At 36.1% G+C, this 27,240-nt stretch overlaps 2 pseudogenes; both read right to left on the bottom strand.

Annotated features, from left to right (window-relative positions):
• Nucleotides 1-8,542: 8,542 nt before the first annotated feature.
• On the bottom strand, nt 8,543-9,465 carry LOC130847977 (olfactory receptor 140-like; annotated as a pseudogene).
• A 5,950-nt stretch (nt 9,466-15,415) lies between these two features.
• Nucleotides 15,416-17,145, bottom strand: LOC130848603 (olfactory receptor 4C46-like; annotated as a pseudogene).
• Nucleotides 17,146-27,240: the final 10,095 nt, after the last annotated feature.

Below are 27,240 nucleotides of genomic sequence, written 5' to 3'. Positions count from 1 at the left end.
CTCTTCCAAAATATTGCAGAAGGGGGAACACTCCCAAACTCATTCTACGAGGCTACCATCACTCTGATACCAAAACCAGGCAAAGATGTCACAAAAAAAAGAAAACTACAGACCAATATCACTGATGAATATAGATGCAAAAATCCTCAACAAAATACTAGCTAACAGACTCCAACAGCACATTAAAAAAACCATACACCATGATCAAATGGGGTTTATCCATAGGATGCAAGGATTCTTCAATATATGCAAATCAATCAAGGTGATACATCATATCAACAACTTGAAGGATAAAAACCATATGTTCAACTCAATAGATGCAGAAAAAGCTTTTGACAAAGTTCAACATCCATTTATGATAAAAGCTCTCCAGAAAATGGGCATAGAAGGAAATTACCTCAACATAATAAAAGCCATATATAATAAACCAAAAGCCAACATCGTTCTCAATGGGGAAAAACTGGAAGAATTCCCTCTAAGAACAGGAACAAGACAAGGGTGTCCACTCTCACCACTGTTATTCAACATAGTTTTGGAAGTGTTAGCCACAGCAATCAGAGAAGAAAAAGAAATAAAAGGAATCTAAATTGGAAAGGAGGAGTAAAATTGTCACTCTTTGCAGATGACATGATATTGTATATAGAAAACCCGAAAGACTCTACCAGAAAACTGCTAGCACTAATTGATGAGTTTAGTAAAGTAGCAGGATACAACAGTAATGCACAGTAATCTCTTACATTCCTATACCCTAACAACAGAAGAGCAGAAAGAGAAATTAAGGAAACTCTCCCATTCACCATTGCAACCAAAAGAATAAAATACCTAGGAATAAACCTGCCTAAGGAGACAAAAGATCTGTATGCAGAAAACTTTAAGACATTGATGAAAGAAATCAAAGACAACACAAACAGATGGAGGGACATACCATGTTCCTGGATTGGAAGAATCAATGTCGTGAAAATGTCTGTACTACCCAAAGCAATTTACAGATTCAATGCAATCCCGATCAAATTACCAATGGCATTTTTCACAGAACTAGAGCAAGAAATCTTATGATTTGTATGGAAACACAAAAGACCCCAAATAGCCAAAGCAATCTTGAGAAGGAAAAATGGAGTTGGAGGAATTAGGCTTCCTGACTTCAAACTATACTACAAGGCCATAGTGATCAACAAAGTATGGTACTGGCACAAAAACAAAAAGGAAGACCAATGGAATAGAATAGAAAATTCTGAAGTAAGCCCAAACACATATGGGCACCTTATCTTTGACAAAGGAGGCACAAATATACAATGGAAAAAAGACAGCCTCTTCAATAAGTGGTGCTGGGAATATTGGACAGCAATATATAAAAGAATGGAATTAGAACACTTCCTAAAACCATACACAAAAATAAACTCCAAATTGATTAAAGACCTACATGTAAGGCCAGACACGATAAAACTCCTAGAGGAAAACATAGGCAGAACACTCTATGACATACATCAAAGCAACATCCTTTTTGACCCACCTCCTAGAATTATGAAAATAAAATCAAGAATAAAGAAATGGGATCTCATGAAACTTAAAAGCTTTTGCACAGTGAAAGAAACCATAAACACGACTAAAATACAACCCTCAGAATGGGAAAAAATAATTGCCTATGAAAAAACGGACAAAGGATTAACCTCCAAATATACAAGTAGCTCATGAAGCTTAATACCAAAAAAGCAAATAACCCAATCCACAAGTGGGCAGAAGACCTAAACAGACATTTCTCCAAAGAAGACATACAGATGGCCAACAAACACATGAAAAGATGCTCAGCATCACTCATCATCAGAGAAATGCAAGTCAAAGCCACAATGAGGTATCACCTCGCACCGATCAGAATGGCCATCATCACAAAATCTGGAAACAACAAATGTTGGAGAGGGTGTGGAGAAAAGGGAACTCTCCTGCACTGTTGGTGGGCATGTATGTTGGTACAGCCACTATGCAAAAGAATTCGGAGGTTCCTTAATAAAACTACAAATAGAACTACCATATGATCCAGTAATCCCACTCCTGGGCATATACCCAAAGAAAACCATAATCCCAAAAGAAACTTGTACCATAATGTTTATTGCAGCACTATTTACAATAGCCAGGACATGGAAGCAACCTAAATGCCCATCAACAAATGAATGGATAAAGAAGATGTGTCATATATATACAATGGAATATTACTCAGCTATAAAAAGGGATGAGATGGAGCTATATGTAATGAGGTGGATAGAACTACAGTCTGTCGTACAGAGTGAAGTAAGTCAGAAAGAGAAAGACAAATATTGTATGCTAACTCACATATATGGAATCTAAAAATTGTACTGATGAACTCAGTGGCAAGAACAAGGATGCAGATACAGAGAATGGACTGGAGAACTCGAGGTTTGGGAGGTGGTGGGCGGTGAAGGGGAAACTGAGCAGAAGCAAGAGAGTAGCACAGACATATTTATAGTACCAACTGTAAAATAGATAGTCAGTAGGAAGTTGTTGTATAACAAAGGGAGTTCAACTCGAGGATGGAAGATGCCTTAGAGGACTTGGGCGGGGAGGGTGGGGGTCACTTGAGAGGGGGGGAGTCAAGGAAGGAAGGGGATACGGGGATATGTGTATAAAAACAGATTGTTAAACTTGGTGTACCCCCCAAAAGAATAATAAATAAATAAATTAAAAAAATTATCATCAGTTCAGACCTAATTAGAAAATGTTTATCCAATCCTTACGTTGGATTTAGTGTACCTATTTTAATATATACACTATGCTATGGGTAAGGGCACAGCAATAAAATGGGGGAAATCATATGAAAATTTTTTTCTTGCCTAGATTTTATATTCTTACAATAGATTTGACAATAAAGAAGGAGATAATAATGTAGTTGTAGACTTATTCAGCGCTTCTAAGACAACACATAGGGTACTGTGAGAGAAATAAGAGGGAGAATTCTATCATGAATAAGGTAACTATAGGTGACCTTTCATAAAAGTTGATGTTTAATCTGAGATCTAAAGGATCAAAAGGGACTATCATCAGAAGCACTGTTACAGGTAGTAAATTTAAGTAAACATTAATTAAGTAAAATTATCTTATTTCAAAAATGGACTGGTCTATATGTAGAAAACACTAAAAACATAACAAGAATTTCTATTGCAATGCTGTGTTACAAAGTATTAGTCAGAGTGTGTACTCTTATCTTGTTCCTGATTTTAATGAAAAAGCTTTCAAATTTACAGTGTTGATTATGATGTGAGCTGTGGGTCTGCCATCTATGGCCTTAATTATGTTGCGGTACATTCCTTCTCTTCTCAATTTGATGAGGGTTTTATTTATTTATTTATTTTTTAACCACTAAGGGATGTTGAATTTCTATACTGACAATGAAAACATAGAGAAAATTAAGAAAATAATTCCATTGACAACAGCATTGATAAGAATAAAATACTTGAGTAACCTTAAGCAAAGACAACAAAGTCTTGTGCACTGAAAACTCCAAAATATTGCTGAAAGATATTAGAGAAGACACATAGACTGAAAGACATTCACAAGCTGGAATATTTTGTATTATGAAGATGTCAAGACTACCTAAAGTGATACAAAAATTGAACACAACCTTTATAAAATCCCCCAATTTTTTTTTGCAAAAATAGAAAAATCCATCCTAAAATTCATATTAAATCTCAAGGGATTCCAAATAGCAAAAATAATCACTCTTCTTGATTCTAAAACATACTATAAATTTGTGGTAATCCAAAGCATGTGGTATTGGCATAAAGACAGACACACATGGTGAAGTAGCCATGATAATGGAGTAGAAAAACCCTGAACTCATGTTCTCCCATGGAAATGCTAAAATTATGATTATTTTTATGAATGTACAATTGATGGTGATCCTTTGTTACTAAAAACATATAAGCAGGAAGCACACAAAGACAGATAGGAGTGGGGTATGCAGGGTAGATTCAAGTCCCTTATGCCATGTAGGCAACACACCTGGGGGGGCATAATCCAGTTGCAGAGGTTCTCCCCAAGTTGCATACGGGTCTGAGCCCCACATGGTGCTCTTCAGCTCAGAGTTCCTACACTTGAAGGCAAACTCCCTCCTAAATTATAGAATTTTGAAATACAATGGTGATTCTTTTTTACAGAGCCAGGGGCCTGTGGAAAATAGAGACTCTGTATAGGTCACACACAAAATCACGCATGGTCTAAGAAGAAAGAGAAATTTGAAAGGAGCCTGAGTCAGACAAGTTGCTGATATTGGACAGAGCCTCCAGAGTGGAAGGAGAAAATTGGGACTATCTTGGAACACAGATGCTGCTAGCAAACATTTTGGTTATCTATCCTATGACAAGGACATGGTGCCAGCAAGCACTATATTGGAATCCTCACTCTAGTGTTTCAGTGGGGACCCAGCCCCACTCACTAACCAGGTGGCACCAATCTTGAGAAGCCCCAGGCCCAGCAGCTAGCTGAGCAAGGACACACTCCACCCACAGGATATCATCCCAGCTACCTTTGGACACCTTGAGCCCATATCTGACCTTGGACCCACCCACCAGATGGCCAGCCCCAGCCCTGGACTAGCCTCCTTTCCAATTTTTCAGGGCTGAATTTTTCTGTCACCTAATTGGGTGCTACTTACATCTATCAAGATGATTATTACCACTGTGTCACATCTAACTTCAGGAGAGCTGACATTTTAAAGGATTTTAAAATGTTTCTCAGCCAAAAAAATGAGAACTAAATTCTATATCACTGAATAACAATTAGTATTCCCCAAATACATATTTTTCGTTTAGAAATACTTGGGGTTATAAACTTAATTCTTTTTCTACCTTTAATAGTTAAAAAAAATCAATATCCTACAGTTACAACACACTTCACAGAGTAAAACTAGTTCCTTAATGTAGTTGACTACATGCTCTGGGAAGTCTCCTGAGAAGGAGGAGTCTCGGTTTTACTGAATATGACCTTACTTGCGATACGCAACTTCTGTGTTTGGACGATCTTTACTAACATTTTAAAGTTACTCCATGGTCTTACCTAATGGTTTAGACATATTCCTCAATCTTTTTTCCACTATGGCCACTTAAAGGCTCTTTCTTAGACATTCTGTACCTTTAATCATCTCCCCCTTTAAAATAGTAATACCACAAATATACTACCTATTTATGTGCTTTATGTATATCTGTGCATTATATATAAAAACAGTAAGAAACATTCATCCCCTAAAAAATTACTTTTACTTAGTGGTAAGAGATATTGCCCCCATTCAAAGTATACATTTTTAAATAAACTGATTTTATAAAAAAAGAAATGGGCATAACACTGTTATTTGAACTCACACCAAACTGAAAGTCTAGCTGGGCTGCAAACAACTACACAAATCTGTATCCAATTCCTCTTACCTGTATCAAGCTCTTAAAAATGATTTTCATCTTACCCAGTATTAACAATATTATTTTTTTTATTTATTTCTTTACATGCTTACTATCCATCTGTTCCCCACTGAAATCTTAGTTCCATCTAAAAACAACCACCACCACCCCCCTTCTTTTCTATTATTCAACTTTGTATAAACAGCTCCCATAACTCTCTGGCCTACTTTAGACACAGAACAGTAATTTGGGGATAAATTAAGTCAAAATTTCCTAAAGTGAATTGATCATGGAGTCATTTTTTTTCTTTCTTTTTTTTTACAGTATAAACGTTAACACTGTAGCATCACAATGTGAAAAGCCCTATGGACATAGTACTGATTAACTCTTCAAGGTGCTATGCTCATGAGTAGAGGAATCTGACTCTAAAATACTTCATATTCTTGCTTAACTTTACAGAGTTTCATTTTCCTCTTTAGAAAATGGAGAAAAATTATTTACTAATACTTCATCCTGCATTAAGAGAGCAAAAGTATGTAAAGAACCTATCAAAATGTATCCCTCATAGTTGGCCTTCAACGATAGTGAGCTCACTTCCCTCGCTTAATGTCTAATATTTTCACTGAATTAAAAGTCCAAATTAAACCAAAATATCCTTATACAACAGATCCAAACATTATATTTCATTGATTTTTAGGAGAAACATACTTATGCCCTATATGTGTTTTTGTTTGTTTCATTTTCATTTGTTTATTTTGTTTTGCTTTTAATGAATTAAAAAAAAAAAAACACACATGAGAGTTGGTCCTCAGGAGAGATTCTTGATGATAGCAAAAGAACACCTAAAGGAGCTTTAAATTTACAGTCTAGCAAAACTTCATTAACCGAGAATGTCATGCAGCCTATCCTTCCATCTTCAATTCTGATACCTTCCAAGTTTCCTGTTGACAATTCATAATTCATGCCTCATTAATCTTCTCACCCCTTCACCAAGCCCTTGGTATAGCCCCTAAGACACAATCATTGGCCTTAGATTCCCTCTTCAAATCCTAGGTTTGGTCTTAGAGTACAAACCATGTTTACTTAAGACTTTCTCCATCCTTAACCTTAGATTATTCTCATCTTCTATCTAACAGTCACAATACGAAATGAACCACATAGCATTTAGTCTTGGTTTTTCTGAAAGGTTTAATTCTCACCAGCAATTTCAAACTTGACCATTTAAATAGATTAAGCGCTGATAATATCATCTTCAAGGCCTAGAATTTGTGTTAAAATGTTCTGTTTCTAATGAATTAAGAAAGCCATGAATGACTTAGTAAACATAGTCACCCCAGTACCATGGTGAGACATTACTGCATGTTCCAATTACGGAAGAAAGAGCAGCAGTTTATCACTGAGTTTGAGAAAGTGACATTTGTGAGAAGTAACAAACATGTGCTGGAGGGTTGTACTCAGAGAAGCTTATATTTATAAAGAGTTATTAGTAATGTAGGATGACCTGGTATTTTTCACATGCATAGAGGAGCACTGCAGGTATCCCCCCCTTTCTGAATGGTCACCTTAGCCACTTGGCCTTTTTGAAGACCAACATTAGTACTTGCTTTCACTAATGGAAAAAATCCAAAGGGAATTTTTGTTTTAACAATAACAACAGCAAAAAAATCTATTATCATTCTAATGTTAATGAGTTTTTAGAATATTTTTATCTTTTATTGAAGTACAGTTAATTTACAATGCTCTGTTAGTTTCAAGTAATAGCAAAAGTGTTTCAGAGATATATATATATATATATATATATATATATATGTATATTCCATACATATATATTCTATTTGAGATTCTTTTCCACTATAGGTAACCATTACCATACTACTTACTGTCGTTCTTCTGTAAAAGTGACATGGCATAAGCTGAACTTTCAAAAAAGGAATAAACTTGTGCTGCTGAAATACAGTGCTACATGTGAGACAAGACTACAACAAATTTGACACCATCTACTCTGAGGACAAAGTGAATTATTAAGACTGCAGATAATTTTATTATCTATATAGCTAAATGTGCCACAGAGAATCATGTTTCATTGGAAAGAAAATAAGACTAAAATTTAATGACCTGGGTTGGAAGCCTGTACCTAAAACTTTTGAAAGGGAGCTGCATTCCAGTGTAATAGTTCCTGCCACACTTTATGGGGGAAGCATGTATGATGGGAGTTCAATAAATTAGTAAAACTCTCTCGGTTTCAATTTGCTTCTCTGCAAAATGGGGATAATGACAATGGAACCACCAGTTTAGTACAGGGATAAATCAACAGAGGTGAATATGCCTGATAGATAATGAACAGTTAATTTAATCTAAATGTATTTAGCAGACCTACAGAGCAATAGCTTTGGAATCTAATCATATGCTTTGTTGTTGAAATTTGCAAAAAATGCTTACCCTTGTATCAAATGGTTCCTCAGTTTTATATTTCAGAAAAACTGTAAGCCATAGGGATATTTAATAAAATAGAGCTAATTTAGAATAATTTCAAAATTCCTGCTTTATTATTTTCTGTGAAGAAGAGAGTTAGAGATAGATTGTGAAATATTCTTTCCTTCTTTTGTGGGTGTCACTTATTTTGCTTTTGGTAAATTTATAGTCCCCCCAAAAAAATCAGCTGCTATTCCCTCACGCAACTGTCCCTTCCCCATGCATCTACCTAAGAATTTCTATCCCTCATTTGCTTTAATACAGGCTAAGCAAAAAGTAAAAAACAAACAAACAAACAAACAAAACTCTGATATCAAGGTACTGTGGAAAAGCCAATTTCATCCAAGTAACATGTATGAAGAATTTGGAAAGTAGCAGTAAGATTATGGAGAAAAAATTACTCTATTATCATCAGACAGAGGGTTAATACATGTACTTTCCATTGCCTATTCTGAATACACATGAACCTTTCAACCTTGACAGAGTACACTGAAGTTATCAAAATGCCTAAAAAAATGCCTAGCCAAGATAAATAACCAACAAATGTTAGTTATTGGGCTATTTTTTTTTTTTTTGGTCAATGATGTGCAAAACTTCATAGTTTTCTTTCACCATTTACAACAGGCATAATCCTCCTTGTAAATAATCACTGTCTTGGCACCGTGAACAGCCTAAGTTACTCTCATCTTCAGTAAACTCCTAATGGCTTTTTTCACCTCTGCATTTCTCACTGTGTAAATGATAGGATTTAACATGGGAGTGAGGATTGTAAAGACCACGGCCACCAACTTATCCACAGGGTAAGTGGTCACAGGACGTGTGTAGCTGAATATACAGGGACCAAAAAACAGTACCACTACTATAAAGTGGGAGCCACATGTAGAGAGGGCTTTGCGTTGTCCTTCAGAACCATGGGATTTCAGGGAGCTCAGGATGACTATGTAGGAGATGAGTAGCATGGGAAAAATGAGCAAGCACATGCCCCCACTGTTAGCTGCCACCACCATTCCAAGCTTGTAGGTGTCGCTGCAGGCAAGTTGCAACAATGAGAAGAAATCACACATGAAGTGGTCAATAACTTTGGGACCACAGAAGGTCAAGTCCAATGTGAACAGAATCTGTATAGTGCCATGTAGGATTCCCCCGATCCAGGCCACCACCACCAGGAGCTGGCAGAGCCCCTGTCGCATGATGGTGGTGTAGTGCAGAGGCTTGCAGATGGCCACATAGCGGTCATAGGCCATGGCAATGAGAATGATGATCTCAGATCCTCCCAGGAAGTGCTCCAAAAAGAGCTGAGTCAGGCAGCCATCCCAGGAGATGGTTCTCCTGTTGTACAGCAGATCAATGTTCAATTTGGAGGTGGTGACAGAGCTCAAGGAAGCATCTATTAAGGACAACTGAGTGAGAAGTACATGGGAGCAGAAAGTGTGGGGCTGAGGGAGATGGTAATGACAATGAGCAGATTGGCCAGCACAGTAAATAAATAAATGAACAGAAACACAACAAAGAGTATTTTCTGCAAGTGTGGATTCTGTGTGAGTCCCAGGAGAACAAATTCAGTCACATTATTGGGAGATGTGAGGACATCCATTTAGGAAGTAACACCTTCCTGGGGCCTGAATTACCTACAAAGGATTAAAGAATGAGACCTATTAACCATGAAAGGATCATGGTCTGAATTTCTTAGAAAAAAAATAGTACAGTCACTATAAGTGTCGTGCATGCTCTTGGCACTTTTGTCCCACTACTTGTTTCAAGTCTTTCTTATTTTCTCCATGATGCTTTCCATCTCTTGAGACACCTAGTACCTGTCACCTGTGACACATCTGTAGGGCTACATTTGATGTGTGATTTACTGACAAAACACTGGGCTATCTGCATGAGGTTTGGATTCTTATTTTGGTTCCAACTCCATGTGACTCTGCTAAGTCATCTCAGTGCTCCATGCTTTTGAGGCCTCCGCTTTGTATGTAAGGTTATAAATTATAATTCTCTGATGTATCTTGTAAGTTTAGACCTACCTCAAAGAGATAAGAATTATTCCATCTTCCATGAGAGTTTACATTTTAACCATCAGCTCTAACTGTGGAAAGAAAGACACTGTCAACACATATCTATCACAAGCAGGGGGTTTAAGGAAATGTATATTTCATTGATGACACACTCTGCCAGTTCTAACCAGAACACATAAGCTATTCAGCCTTGTTTCCTCAAATACGATACTTCCTGGCATGATGTCTGCAGTGTCTGAAACCTATTAGGTGGTGAGTAAATGCTTTGTGAATTGCCATTTGCCATAGGAAAGACTATGTCCACTTCCCCAGACCATAAACCTAGGAGGGATTCAAGTGCTCTTTTCTCCTGCTGTGTTTATCAATACTCTCTACTTTATGAGAAACATAAATAAATATTGGAAAAGAAGCTGCACTCCAGTTTAATAGTTTCTGACACACTATATGAGGTAAGTTTGAAAATATTTAATTGCCTCTAGGAAATAGTATGTTCTGGGTCATTTTATTTTCAAGATAATTGGTGTGTTCATGATTTGATTTTTTTAATTTTATTTTTCAAAGTTCCATTTTATATACAATTTAGAACAGTAATATTCAGTCATATTCAGTAAATTTATAGCTTCGGTAGACTCATAAAAACTCTTGCGTGGGTGTTCAGTATACAAGCATCTTGCAACTTTCAAGCAAAGGAAATCCTTATTTTCAAAGTTCTAAAAATAAAAATTTAAATAGTAGAAGACAAAGAAATAGATTGCTAGGTAAAATAGAGAGATTACATACTACACATATATACATGTATACACAGACTAACACCCACACATATAAAATATTTTACTTATGATAAATATATATTACATGTTCACTCATCAATAAATATTTATTGGACACTTACTGTGTATATTAATATTTATTTTTTCACACACTGTCATGAAGATTTTCCCTGTTACACACACTCAATGCCTTAAAAATACATTACCAAAGAGCAGCAGCTCACACATCCATGATAGGAATGACCTTCCTACTCCTTATGTTTCTGCTACTTGCATTCTCATGGTTTCTTCTCCCATCTTCACATAGCAGCCATTATCCATCATTTCTGATTATGGGATACTGCATTACTAATAGAATGAGAAATTTGGCAAACATAAATTTCCCAAAAAATAGACTAGAGAAAAAAAATATAATGTAATGTGTTTTGCAAAAAAAAAGTATTTTGTTTCAAATATAATTGGCTAAAGAGCTTTATTTTTTAATTATCCAAGCTTAAAATTTTATAGTTGTGTGGAAACAAAGTTCAGCAGCCACATTTCATTTCCTTTTTCTGTGACGGGATCCCCCAACAGATCAGAAAATGGCGTAGTGTACCTGAAGTAAGAGTTAGATGCTATTAGTGTGTTTTAGAAATAACTATGAAGGAATAGAAATTACTTTTACATTTTTTTTTGACTTAACAATACTCTTTCTAGGAATACACCCAAATGGAGAATATTTTTAAAGGAGAGAAAATAGATTTACAATTACATTCTATACAAACATTAAGAGTTGTGGAAAATTTAGCAAGAACATAGAATGTTTACCAGTGGAGAAATGAATAAGTAAAATATAGTACATCACTTTGATTAATGTGTAATTCTTTACAGAGATATTTCTAAAAATTGTGCAATATTTCAGCATTCTTAAGTTGTAATACAAAGTGCAGAGAATTTTGGATGTAAATTTGAATTGTATAATTTTTCTGACTAATTTAATTCTAATTTATCATTATTCTAATTTAAATATACATCAATAAGAAGTTAAAATCCAAAACATTTTTACTTCTCACTTGATAGCATTGTATTTGAGTCCATCTTTCTTGAGGTTTTGTATGCTGAAAAAGGGATTTAAATGTCAGATAGCTGTGGATGAGGGGGGATTATGATTTGCAAAATCCATTTAAACCTGAGAGTCTCAGATCATGCAATTTCCTGGGGAAAAATAAAACAGGAAAAATATTTACATATGAACTTGTCTGACATAAGTCCATGGCAAGGCCACAGGAAGGTGTTAGTTCACCAAGGAAGAAGTAAAGTTTTAAGATGTGAAAATGCCAACTAGCTCAGCCACAATAAGTGTCTTTGTTGATTTATAAATGGTACCTTTTTATAAACAGTACCTTTGAATAAGACGTAAAAGTACTACCGCGTGTCCTATTTGCAGATAAATTCTTTAAACTTTCTTAGCTGAGGTTAATAGAACCTCAGGGGTATTTCAGCATCATTAGCAGGCATTGCCAGCAACCCAATTATTTCATGTAAGTTAACTAAAAAATAGAGGAGAATTTTTATAGCATTCACCTTTAATTTTGAACTCCTCCTTGAGTCTACATAAAGGCAAAAACTATGACGAAGAAAAAAAGTCGATCACCTATAAATTTAGGTATTTGACAACATTTGAATTTATTATGAAGTCAATATTTATTATTGTGTAAATTAAACATTTTGGTGGGCAATTATCTGATTTTAAAAATTTTATTATAATAATTTATTGTTTTAATTGATCTACCATTTATACAAGTCATAATTTTTACATATTGATTTCAGACATACATTAACTGATAATTATGAATCCTATCTTAGTACTGGCCCTACACACCAGGCAAAGTCCACATTGCTTCTTCAAAGTAGCTGTTTCTTGTGCCAATTCTGGAATTTGATTAATGTGATAATAACAAAAATAATTCTATTACTCAGTTACACTTAGAGATGGTAAATGCATTTCTTTCATTCCTTTAAATTTAATTGTACAATATCCATATGGAATAGAAAAAAAGGCAATAATATTCACAGTTTATAACAAGAAAATATGAGACAAGGAATAAGGATGCCATTTGCCAAAGGGAAATAAGAAGCTAGGGCACTAGACCCTGCACAAGGATACTTATTTTAAATTACTGTTTTACAACTAAAGTGACATGACATGTTTATGCTGCCACAAACTGTAAGGCCCATTACAGTTTTCTACCAAAAGAATTAAATACCGGTGTTTGAAATTATTTTGTAAATAAATTTAAATCAACTCAGAAATATTCCTATATAGATCAACACTCACTCAACATGTTCAAATATGCTTGCCTTAACAAGAAGAAAAATAAATTGCACAGAACACTCACTGGCTTCAGAGAATGTGGTCACTGTGAGCACCAGATATCATGAAGGAAAAGAGGTTAAGAAAACTGAAAACACATGACTAAAACTACTTTGACTGGACACTCCAATATTATGGTGCAGTGATAATATGTGCGAAAGCAGATGCCAAAGACAGTCTGAATGAGGATTTGAAACTACCTACAGAACTATAAGGGATATGGATTTTACTGAAGTGTTATCATGAAAATGTCTTGAACTTGTCTTTCAACTCTAGAATGAAAACCAGAATCAGATCAGAGAATTAGCCTTTACTGACAAAGTCACCATTTACAACCTCATAAAAGATTGAAATCTATTCAGAATGAAATATTAAGTGGTCATCCAGCCTCTACTTAAATAGCTACAGTGATGGGTAGAGAGAATACATTTTAGAACACCCACACCTGTCTAGTCCAACTTCCCAAGCTATAGAGAAGCATAAAAGGCAAAAAGAGTGGAGTTAGGCCTGTATCACTGAAGGTTTCCATGAAAATGATTTTTCAAAGAGGAGTTGGAACTATACCAGGAAGTCTGTTTCCAGAATACAAATTTAAGAACAGAATGGTTTAGAACCCTGGAATGACAGCAACACAAATTCTCAAACTTGAAGAATAAACCTGAATGAAAGCAGGAGGAATTATATAAGGATCATATTACATTTGATCAGTAACTAATTGAAGGATGGTTTGAAATTGGATAGATTCAAGAGCCAATTCCATAAAACCAGATACCTGCCAATGTGTTCTTATGGCAGCTTCATGCATTTCAATAGGTAGAGAAACATGTTCTCAAAGTAACAAAGCATTCAAAAGCAGAGCTCATATTGTCTTAGAATGATCCAAGGAATCTTTCATCCCAAAAGCATATCTCCTAAGTTATTTACCAGGAATGGAAAAGTTTTTGGGAGGTAGGCTGTTATAACTCCTCCAATTTTACTTCTAATTGAAGTAGAAGCAAATACAACAATATTTATGGCAATAAATATTTTGCCCTGGGCAGAATTACAGAACTTTTAAACCTTCCAATTTACCTAGGTAAAGCACTTGTAGCTATAGAGAAGCTGTTTAAGGTTATAGAAGGAGATGATGGCATAGTGAGAAAGAAAACTCATGTCTCCTAATCCTGATGCTAGTGTTCTTACTTTCCATCATATTTTCATAACAATAATGTGTTTGCTAAATATTTCCACATCATAGAGTCCATTGATTTATTCAATAAAACATATGGTACCTGTGAAGTGGGAGGCTGGAACTTTCTGTCAAAAGAGGAAACTATAAACACATCAATGACATATACACACATTTGTATTTTGGTAGCAGAACTCATTTATGAAAAGAGCCAAAATTAATCCACAACAAAGTTTCAAAGTTAGTCATTTGTTTAACTGAGAAATAGTTACTTTGCTCAACTGTGGAGTAATGATTCCTGGTATGTGTGTATACACACACACACACACACACACACACACACATAAATAATCTCCTAAAGCAGGTTTCAAAGAAGATTCCAGATTCAAGGAACTAAGTGTAAATCCAACTTTCTAATACTGAAAATTTTTGATGAATTTATTCACTGTGTGCTTTTGAAAAACACCTGAATTTAATTGCTAATAAGTATCACCTCCTATGGCATATAATCAAGAAACATTTTCATATACCAAACCATAATGAAAGACTAGCCCCAAGGAATTCTGGATAATGCAAAATCATAGAATGTGGAGAAAGAGTATTTGAGCTCAAAGCTGACTTACATTTTCTATGATCTAATTATTAATCTTTCAGATCCTTCACTTATTTGGTAAAATAAGAATACCAAATTTTAATTTTATAATGTTGTTGTGATCATGTGAGAACACTTTAAAATTTTCACATCAGTTTAAATACAGTGCAATTAATTTTCTAATCACTGACAATTTTTACCCAATGGATCAAGAAATACAATATAATTTTAAATATTCAGTATATCAGATGTATACCAAGAGAGTATTGGTAAGCATCTCCTTTCTATATTATATGCCAAACCATCCTAGATACCAGTAGGGCACACAGTTTTCTTAGAACCAACTGCTTATATATACACACACACATTATACAAGTGTGTACTTACAAAGGCAAATTTAAAATTGCTACAACACAAGAGAGATTCTGATGAAATGTCTTTTCTCTGATATCCTTTCAAATGGTAGAATCGGTATCAAATTTGGATTGAGAAGAGCTTAGATCTGAATACTAGCTCTCTCTCTGATACTGAACAGATCATTGAACTTATTTGAACTTCATTTTTCTTCATCTGTGAAACCCATTTCATATTCAGACCTACCTTGCAGAAGTGTTGTTAGTGTCAGGTGAGAGGTATGGCAAGGGCTTTATAGTATTAAAATATGATAATGTATAGATCTTGATGGAAGTGAAAACTTTATATTGTGTCCTTTCTTATCTGAAGTGGCATTCCTGCTTAATAACATTCTAATTGCATTTTTGCCCTCTGTATTCCTTACTGTGTAGATACAACAGTGTTTAACATGGGAATGACAAGAGTATGATGCCAAAATCTTGGCTCCTTGTGAATTAATGCTGAATAGAAATATGAAGACAGAGCTCTGGAGGAAAAGGAAATAGAAGGGCTTTATTCTTTGTCAGGCAAAGAGGGAACACAGCTGGCTAGCACCTCAAGAACTGTGCCCCTGCCCTGGTGAACCAGAACAGGTCTTACAGGTGGAGCTTCTGGTCTGGGTGAGGTGATAAGGATCAAAGTAGTGGAAGTCTTGCACTTTTCTTTTTTTGTATCATTTCAAAATAGCCACAGCTGGCATCAGGCAGCCTGGTAATTGGGTCCAGCAGTCCAGTAATTTTGTCAGTTTGTCTCTCTGTTATGGGCCCACAACCTTCTTTCTGAAATGCAGAACCACTATAAGGGGTGACTTGCTACAAAGGAGTACAGGGAGTGTAAACACCAGGTGCAGGATATAATTCACATAGTGTCAGAGAAGGTTAGAGGTTAGCTTTGTGAAGAACAAATCTATGAGGGTGACTCAAAAATTATCCACACACCAGTTATATTAAAACTTTTGTAAATTCTACAGTCAGAGTGCTCAGAATTTTTGACTTACCCTCATAGTTACAGACACTACAGAATTAGTAACAGTTAAATTAAACTAGGATTGATTAACTCTTTCAGGTCACCTTATGTTTCTACTCTAGCTTGTTCACTGTTCCCTTTAGTTTCCTTGTTATCAAAAGAGAAAAAAAACCATTTTTATTTGTGTTGCAAGAAATATAGAATACTTCTGTGGGTTTGCCCATGGAAAAAAGTAGCTCCTGGTCTCAGATACATGACAATACAGGGCACAAAGCACAAGACAACTGTGATGGAGAGCTACAGGTAGACAGGGCTTTCTTCCTCTTGGCAGAGGTGTGAGTCCTCAAGGAGCACAAGATGACCACATAGGATACCAACAACATTACAAAAGTGATCACAGGGATTCCCCCACTTTTGGCAGCAACCAAAAGACCAGCAAGGAAATTATCATTGCAGACATGTAGTATCAGGTGGAAAATGTCACACATGAAGTGATCCATGATGTTGGGACCATAGAAATGGAGCCAGAAAGTGACTAGAATTTTGCCCTATTGAGTGGAGAAAACTCACTGCCCAACACACTCCCACCAGAAGGCAGCATATACGGTGGTTCATGATGGTGACATAGTGCAGAGGTCTGCAGATGGACACATAGTGGTCACAGGCCATGACCACAAGGAGGACAATCTCTGAAGCCCCCAAGTAATGTTCAATAAAGAGCTGTGTCATGCATGCACCAAAGGAGACAGCTTTTGAATCAGAGAGCAAACCAGCTAGCATTTTAGGGATTATGGAAGAGGAAGAGCAGGCATCTATCAAGGACAAGAAGGCCAGGGAGAAATATGTCGGGGGGTCCAAAGTCTGGCTGCAGATTATAGTCACCACAATGAGCAGGCTGCCTGTGACAGTGACAGTGTAAGTGAAAAGTAACACCAAAATTAGAATTCTCTGCATCTGAGGATTCTGTGTAAGTCCCATTGGAATGAATTAAATCACCTTCATTCTATCTTCTTCCATTTTAATGCTGATGATAAATCCAGAAGTGAAGAATTAACCTGTAAACACATTATTTTTAATAAGAAGGTGATGAGATATTCGTATTTTGAGTTTTCAGGTAAGGCCAAAGCATCTCTATAGTAGATGCTACTTTTTCCATGGTGGGCAAAAAGAGAAGAAACACATTACATTTTCTATTTTATAGGAAGAGTTAACTTTTGAGGCTAATTCAGCTTATTACAAGGATGCTCAAATCCTTCTTCCACACCTCTTGACAAGTTATCCCTGGGTCTTTGGTGGAGGACATCCAAGCACAGGGAACTCATCATGTAATAAACCTGAATGCTTCTCAGCCAATAAGAAATATTAAGAACTCTTCCTTAAATATAAAAATAAATTGTACAACCATTGATTATGATTCTGCCCACTGTTTATACATAGGTTAAGTCTAATCCCCCCCTTTCATTTAAAAGCCACATTAATAAGTCTGAGACAATGGTCTGTATCTGTCTTCATTACATTATCACCCTAACTTGGGTCACTGTTTGACTCATACTGGGTTAAAGAAAATTAAGTGAATGAATAACTTGGAATATTCTTATTTCCCTTGTTTTCCTGTTTTCCCACTAACTCCAAAAACAGCATTTACTCTCTTTTCAAAATAAAAAAACTGGACTTCCCTGGTGGCACAGTGGTTAAGAATCCACCTGCCAATGCAGGGGACATGCATTGGAGCCCTGTTCCAGGAAGATTCCACATACCATGGAGCAGTTAGTCCTGTGCACCTCAACTACTGAGCCTGTGCTCTAGAGCCTGCAAACCACAACTACTGAGCCCAAGTGTCACAACTACTGAAACTCAGGCACCTAGAGCCCATATTCTGCAACAAGAGAAGCCACTGCAATGAGAAGCCCATGGACCACAATGAAGAGTAGCCCCTGCTCCCCACAACTAGAGAAAGCCCACACATAGCAACTAAGACCAAACACAGCCAATAAATTAATTAATTTATTAATTAATAAATAGGGACTTCCCTGGTGGCTCAGTGGTTAAGAATCCCCTTGCCAGTGCAGGGGAAATGGGTTCGAGCCCTGGTCAAGGAAGATCCAACATGCAGTGGAACAGCTAGGCCTGTGCACCTCAACTACTGAGCCTGCACTCTAGAGCCTGAAAGCCACAGCTACTGAGCCCATGCGCCACAGCTACTGAAGCCTGCATGCCTAGAGCCCGTGCTTTGCAGCAAGAGAAGCCATCAAAATGGGAAGCACTCACACCGCAATGAAGAGTAGCCCCCACTCGCTGCAACTGGAGAAAAAAGCCCATGTGCAGTAGTGAAGACCCAATGCAGCCAATAAATAAATAAATTCATAAAAAAATTAAAAAACCTAATAAGTGGTTGCAATGCTAATTAGGTATACCCCTTCCACCCACTGAGATCTCTCACTCTTTCCACCCTGAACAGCTGTCTTCCCTGGTCTGCTCCAAGCAGCTCCTTTACCTTCTGGCAAAGAGGTAGCACTAGCTGAATATTAGACAGCAGGTGAGAAGAAAAGAAGGAATATTAGGGTGTTTACTGCCCTGGTTCCCTGCTGTGGTTTGTCAATGGCTGGGTGCCTTGAACTGAAGCTGCACCCTTTTGGATGGACCTTCTGGGTTCCTGAGATCTCTCTTCTGCTCTCCCAGGTGCTGTTGTAGTGATGGCTTCCTAATGTTACCAGACCTAGGGGTGCAGTATCATCCCTTATTAGTTTCCCTCAAATTCATCCATACCTTGATAGGCAATGGATGAAGAAAGTTTTGTCTTTTTTATTTGTAAAAAAATTGACAAGAAATAATAAAATAATTTTCCCTTCAATAAATGTATTTTATTCATAAGGCATCTGTATTTCTTTTAAGTATAGCTGCAATGTACATTTAAATTTTCTCAGGAAAATGTATTACAAAAGACTGAAATGTAGCATAAACATTATTGGTTGTCTTCATGAAAATCTGTGTGTAATCTATAGCACTCTCATGAAGTTATATGATTCTATGGAATTTATGCCTTTTATTGCCTTTTAGATTTTTATAAATCTTTAATTTGTAGAAAACATTAAAATTCAAATAATTCTTATCCATTGAAATGCAACTATTTTTGGTGAAAGTCAGATTGCTTTCCCTGACCATTACAGGTAAAGATGATTTAGCTTTATTTGTAAATTCACTACACATCCCAGACTGAACAAAGGTAAATGTGGTACACTGGACTTTTCTTTTGACTAATTACAATATGTTACTAGTTCCCTCACTAAACAATTAACTAAATAAATACTTTGTCATGTGTTCATTTTATATTTCTATGAGAGTCATGATTTCACTTTTTAAAAAATATTTTTCCTCTACATATTAGAAAAAAGGCCATTGTAGAGAGATATGATAAAGGACTCATAAAAGTCTAGATATTTTTATCCTATGTGTTATTTCACCATGGATTTTCTGTTCTATTTGGGACTTGTTTTCTATTTAGTCAATTGTAAGAATCTACTTTAAAACTTGCTTTGAAGTCAAATGTTCCAATAGGTCTATCTCATCTCTGTTTCCATTTTTCATGATGTCTGAAAGATTACAACTTTGGTGACAGTTAAGGACTAAGGAAATTAAGCCTACTTTCCTCCTGAGAAATACTATTCGGTAAATTATAAAGATCTTTTAGAAGATCAGAGATTTTTATGATAAGTAATGATCAAAAACTAATACAGATTGCCTCATATATGTTAGGCATCGTGCAAAGAATTTTATATACATTATATAATTTAATATTTTTTTAAATGTGATATGAGGTTGGAAGATAGGAAAATAGAGATATGGAGAAGTTCAGCCTTGTACCCCAGAACATGCAGTTAGTGAGGAGCAGACCTGAAGTTACAATTCAAGACTGTCTGATCTCAAGTCTTGATCTTGATCTTGGCCCCACATTACCTCCCAAGTGAAAACTCAGCAGTTAGCAGGCTCCTTCCTTAACATACATCTGTCAACAAAAGCTTTCAAAAGATTGTTTCTCATCCTAATTTGTGGAGGCATTAAAAAATGGATTAAAAAAAAAAAACACTTGGGAATTTGAAAGATGTCAATTTCTTTCTTTGAGAATTTCCCATCTCTTTCTTCAGAATTTAAAATTATACAGATATTTTCCTTACTTTCTTTAGTCAGTTTATAATACATCACTAACCCTGTCTTTTTCTAATCAGCCCTAAATTTGCTGTTAAAAGGAAATATTATGCATTGAGCACTTATTATTTGCAATCCTCTTTCATATTCAATCTCAGAATAACTCTATGAGATGCATACATTATACTCAATTCATAGATAGGAAAACTGAGGCTAGAAAAGTTTATTATACATGTGTATGTTGGTGTAACCAGTAGAACTAAAAGCCTGTTTCTGTTGTTTTACTTCCAAGCTCTTAGCTGCCTAATTTAAGAGCTCTCCAAAATCAGAAATTTTGGAAAATATTGGACATGTTTCACCATAAGCAGAATAACTCTCCCAGACTTCTTTTATATTATAAATGAGCTTTCTGAGAATTCAAGGACATGGAGGCCAGAATTTGATCTACAAATAAGTAAACAAATAATAAAATCTTAGGCATTGAGAATGAATACTTTATTAGAGAGTATCTAATTCACTCATTTTATTGTACATATAAGGAATCTGAGACAAGGGAAGGAAAGGAACATTTCTAAAATTGCACATTCTGAGAATGGCAGATTAGAGATAAGAGTGTGTTTTCTGAATTCCAACCAGTTTTATCTTTTCTTTATACAGAGTAGCTGATATTCTCACTTGTTATAGAGTAATGCAAACGATAGATATTGTTTTGTTTGTCTAAATTATCTACGTAATTACTTCAAGGAGCCTCCTTGTTTTCCAGGAGAGACTTGCCTAGGGAAATGAAGATGTTAAGAGGCTATAGGCAAACACATCCTTTGTCTCAATCCATTAGGATTTCCTAAAATAAAGAAAAATCACACACAGTAAAGAATAATGATCCAGGATTTTTTTTTTTTTAAGCTTCCATTTCCCACACTGATTTAACCTGTCTGTCCATTTTGTTCCTAAACCAAAACAGTAAATTATGTGGGAATGGGATAAGACTTACTCTCTGTAACTGTCAAATCTCTTTGGTAGAACAAGAATATGGTGCTGCTTTTGGTTCACTATTTTGGAAAGGGAGATTTGCTCCAAATAATCCCACACAGTCCTTTACACTATGATGACTTTAATCAAGGATCAGGGACACAATATGGAAATGTATGCCCTCTACAGAACACACATCATCTACTAGATATGCAGAACTGGCTCGTTGTGAGAGTATTGGGTCAATATTCTCTCAACTTTTAAAAACTTAGTAACAGAAACTCAATGAAATGGAGCTGGGAGACCAGAAGGAGGAATTCTTATGCCTAGCAACAAAGCAGAGCCCAACAGAAGAATAAATACTCCTCTTCTTTCCTGGCAAGGGTTGAGTCAGTGAAAAGCCATGGCCCTTTATTTACTAGATACCTCCCACCCCCACTCCCTTCTTCCCTATATAAAAACACTCTCCTTCCCTTGCCTTGGGAGGAATTGTACATGGTTCACCATGGCTGAAGGCTCCAAATTGCAATTCTTACTGATCCTAAACAAACCCATCTTTGGGGAGAAATGTCTGGCAGTCTATTTGTTTCAGGTCTACAACCATCAGTGGCTTTGTGGCCATGGAGGACTGTGGCATCTGCCACCCAGAAGTGAGCTTTAGCTTAGAACCTACTTCAAGTAATCTCCAGAAAGATTTGAATATTTCCATTTGTTCAGAGCACAATTACCCTGGTAAATGGTCTCAGATCCCTTAAAGAAAGATTAAGTTGTAGTTCTACACCAATTTTTTTGATGACATTACACGATTCTTATTAGGAAGTACCTGATGCCTTTTTATTTAAAAATGTCTGGATTTGGAAATTAACCACATCTGATGATTGGATGAGAAACCATGATTTTTCTGAATTGTATCCTGATCATTCAATTCAGACCTCTGTACAGCACACCCAGGTCTTATTTTATCATCACCATCATCATCATCACCACCCTCATCATCATCATCTTCGTCAAATTAGTTGGCTTCTTTGCCATAACTAGATAAACAGACTGGGTAGCTTAAACAACAGACAGTTTATTATTTTCACAGTTCTGAAGGATGGAAGTCCAAGATAAATGTGACTTCAGGGTTGCTTTCTGATGGGGCCATCTCTTCCCAACTTGCAGATGGCCACCTTCTCAATCTCCAAACAGGGTCTTTCCTCTAAGCAAACATGAGAGAGTGGCTCTGGTGTACTTTACATTTCTTATGAGGACACAGGTTCTATTGGATTAGGGCTTTACACTTATCACCTCAAGGTGTGCCTGTTGTTAAGTCCTCATTGTTCAAGGCTTTCCAGACTGTATATGAGATATACGCATGAAGAAATTTGTTAGATGACTTCAGCCTCAACCAGTTTCTAATTGTAACCTCATAAGACATGTTGAACATGAAGTACTTAACTGAACTGATCAACTTTCAGACTATAATCATCTGAAATAATAAGTGAATGTTGATATTTTAAACCACTAAATTTGGGGGTGACTTTTGTATGTGGCAATGGTATTTGAAATACTGCCATCATTTAGACACTATAGTCTTGGCTCTTGGATAGATACACTAACTGATCAAAGTAGAAAACTAAGAAATAAAATAACAGGTCAATAGATTTTATACATGAAAGTAGTGGTATTGCAGGGTAGCAGAAAACAATGGTTGTTATGGAAACAGGTCAGTCTGCTCATACTTTGAAAAAATCAGTACTTGAAGAAGTTAGTAGAAAGGAAAAGTGCTTTTAATCAGAGTGTGTGATCAGTCAACCTTTCCATCCACTTTTGTGGTCACTGTGGCAGAGATGAATGCTCTACATAGGCGTAGGGACCAAAGAATTGCCTTTCACCAGTTCTATCCTGGCAACTATCACTGCTGGATGTCCAAAATTCCATTAGTAAGATCATCACTGACTCCCACATAGGGCACAATTCTCCCGGGAAATCAGCCAAAAACCTGTGGCGGCTTACTCCACTAAAAATCCTCAACCTGGAGGAGACAATAATTGTCAAATATGTATTCTGGATATATATCTGCCCCTTCTACCTGTGGTGCTTCAGCCTGCTTTAGTATTCATGGAGCAGAGTCCATGGTCCACTGCCATCTCTAACCAGGACACACATGTTACAGTAAATAAAGGAAAGCAAATCACATGCCATCATAGAATTCGCTGCTGTAACCACACTGCCCATCACCTAGATGCATTAACTGAATGGAATATTGGTGTGTCCTGCTGCAGGATGAGTTATGGTGCCACCTGGAAGACCCTACCCTGAAAGTTTGGAATATTCTCCTGCATGTTTACCATAGAGTATGTTCCCAGTAAGCTTTATTCATCTTACACTTTATGCCATGCGTATTCATGGGAGAATATCCCCATGCTAATTAACTTTCCCACATGAACCCTTATATTTGCCCGCCTCCACTCAAATATTCAAAAGATTCAATTCTACATATATTCCCAGACCTGCAGTTTTTGCTTGAATAAACTATTTCCTTCAAGAAGAACACTGTTTCCTCCTTGAACTCTACTGATACCTGAACCTGATTATTGATCCAGGAGCAATGAGATTCTGCTCTGGGAAAAGCACCTGTAATTTTTAATGAGGAGGCTTATACAAACCTTCAAAAAGTTAATCTTAAAGAGCTTGTCTACTAACATCTCTCCAAGAAACAGGAGGAAGAAATTCTTCTTTTCAAAATAGGAGCAGGGTAGTACATGTAGTACACACATCATGGTACATGAATCCATTCCTTACATGCATTGTGGGAATGGTTCCTCTGGGTTCCTGCTTCTGAGGGAAACTTAGAAGAGATGGTGAGAGGAGTGAACTGGACCCCTCGCCACTGCAGCTGGTCTTAGAGCTACAACTTCTATGTATCATCTTCTTCCTACACCATCAATTCTGTTCTTCTTGCTTCACTTTCCGCCAGCACCTTGACTAATCTCCATGACTTAGCTGGAGGTGTAGCCTAGAGCTTTAACTCCCAAAGGACCAATCACCTCTTCAATTTGCCCTTCTTGTGCCAGCGTTCCTGTACTTTCTCCTTTACTCTGACCATTGGAGAAGAGTAGCAAGAGGTAGCCAAGTGCATCACAATATTCTTCCTTGTTACCATTGTGTTATAGCGTCTCCATTTCCACCTAATATACAGGGTCACTTACCTCTGCCAGAGTCATAGAAAAAGCCAATTCTCTAAATTGTTGAAGATAGCAATTCTAGTGCTAGTAGAGCTGGATGCAAGAAAAATCCAACACTGTGACAGATGGGACAAGGGGAAGAAAGAAAAGATTCCTTTATTGCATAATCAGTTTTATCAACTAACTCTGAAGATTTAAATAATTTTGAAGTTTGCAGCTATGTTAGCCAATCAAAAAACACCCTTAAATTGAAAACAATTCCATTGATTTTTCTGACATTTACAACCAAAATAACCTAACTGAAATATCCTTATTTTAAACATATCTGTGAAATTGGGTTAATTTATGTCTTTTTAATCATTTGCATTATATCTATTTTTGAGCCATCATCACATGATTTTGATTGTACCATTATAATTTGTGTTATCATCTATAAGGACTCATTACTCTTTAAAAATTTAATTGTAATTTGCATATATTTATGCTTCCAGATGAACTTTTAGCATCAAAGAACTATCAGGCATAGTTTACTTTTAAGTGGAAAGGAATACAATATAGGTTTACCATTTTTTCCCCAAAGATATGTACTTAATATACTGTCATAAATTTTTTAAAGAAATTCAGATATGACCATACTCAAAGTAAGTTAATTCATTATATTTGTAACTTTATAATAGTTTCTATCTCAAAGAAAGAAGCTTGGGAGAACATACAATCTGTGGTAAATATAACTAATCAAGTATAACTGTTCAGTTTACACAAAATAAAGGGCTTGGACCATTTAGATAAGTTTCTGGGAATAACATGATCACTAGAGACATTCTGCAAACCTTATCAAATTCACCACTACTTTTTTTACATCCTAGTAAAAAGAAACAAGTGAAAATAGCTCTAGGAGATTCATAGTGGGAAATTATTTGTGTAATGTCATTGGAACTCCTTAATACTAATGCTCAGATGTTTTTGGAAGTGTCTGCTACATGAATACTTGCAGCTTGAGGACTTTGGCAGAAGCCTAACACTGCCTCCCTGTGGTGAACAGTGGGAATTGGGATGCAATAATTCCTTGCTACAGTGGTCACATTTAGCTCATTTGAAAGACAAATCCTAGAAGTCACTGGATTGTTGTAAACACAAGTTAAATTTAACACAAATGCCCTTTACATCATGGATGATGTCAGAGGGTAATTTCCAAAATGTTGGAGTAGCATTAACAAGGCTTCTTAATGAAATAGAGATAGCATGTACAGGAGATAGCTCAGGTGAAGTACATTATACACATAAACATAAATTTCAGAACAAAATGGTCTGACAGAGTTTGCCACTTTTGGGTGATATGAAAGCAATTATTCATTTCTTGTAAGGAAAAGGAAAACTTCTTTTTTTTTTTTTTTTTTTTTTTACCATTAGAAGTTATCAAACTGAAGGGTATGATTCACATGGAACTCTGCTGAAATTCCTCCGGAGATGTAAAACTTGGTCAAATAAGACAAAATCCCCCCAGTGGCCAGATGTATGAGCAGCATATCTACTGCAAGGAGCACTTGGTTCTCAGCTTCAGAGCAGTGTTTTGATATTTACAGACACAAGGGTTGTAGCTAACAGCCTCAGCATTTTGTTGGACAAATAAGCTCTTGATTATGAGATGATCATGATATCTAGTGAATCTAGTGTTAGAGAATGCTGCTATGAAAGCATTAGTGTATTCAGATGCAAGATTAAAGTGAGTCATGTGGATCCCCAAAGAATCCAGGTATTTACTCAAAATAAAGTAACATAATGCCTTTGACCTAGACTTTGGGGGTAGCAGCTTGGATACATGAAATGAATGACACCTAAAGATGGGCAGAACAGCAACATATTCCACGAAGTCACCCAAAGTCACCAATGTGATAGCGATTAGTCTGCTAATACAGTAATAGAACAGCTGTTTAGAATGGCTTTGGGGAGAATTTGTTAGGGCAAAGAACAATCACATAAATTCTAGGGAAGTTACAAAAGGCCATTATCCATTGCTCCTGGTTGGTTAAGATGGATTTACCTCGAAATAGACTTTTAATTCTACTTTGACTTCACTTAGCCTGTGATTTAAATCAAAACTGAAAACAGTGTCAAGGTATTGGTACAGTACATGGTGTACAGTGTGTTCCCTCAATTTACATCTTATTGAACCAAGGCACAAATATTCCCATGGCTAGTGGATACAAATAGGGTAAGAAGTACACCATGTGAACATTTTCTACCCTCTACAATCCACTTAGTAATGGCTTAATCAAAATCTAAGCTTGGGTTCATATGGGTAATAAATAGTTTAAAGGTGATATCATGGCAAAGAGGAAAGGGACACACACATGGATGATAAGTCTTAAAAAAGAACACTAGTATTCTTTTCCCATGAGATTATCTTGACTCTAAAGAATAAAACTCAACTATTTCTCTCATATGTGATGTTAAGTTAGTTGATGCTAGGGAAAGCCACTCCTTCTCTTTTTACTTGAGTGGGAGAATTTTACTGAAGCTTATTTAGTGCTCTGACTGAGGATTATATTATTTTAAGAAAGATACACAATGCTTCTGTTGACTCAGCTGAACAACAGCTTTTTGGAACTATATAAAATGGAAATAATAAAGGATAAAGAAGGAAAAGGAGCAGATAATTGGATAAAGGATTGTCTAAAACTCCTATATACAGTCCATGTTTCTGTAATAGAGAAATTAATCCTGAGGAATGGAACTTTCTGTGTTTCAATGGAAAATCTAATGTGTTTTATAGACCAATGAATATAGACAATTAACTAAGATTTTTATCTCATCACCTGAAATAACTACA

The sequence above is a fragment of the Hippopotamus amphibius genome, chromosome 3 (genome assembly GCF_030028045.1).
Source record: "Hippopotamus amphibius kiboko isolate mHipAmp2 chromosome 3, mHipAmp2.hap2, whole genome shotgun sequence".
Lineage (NCBI taxonomy): Eukaryota > Metazoa > Chordata > Mammalia > Artiodactyla > Hippopotamidae > Hippopotamus > Hippopotamus amphibius.
The sequence above is the reverse complement of the archived record's forward strand: the minus strand, read 5'-3'. Positions and strand labels throughout refer to the sequence as shown.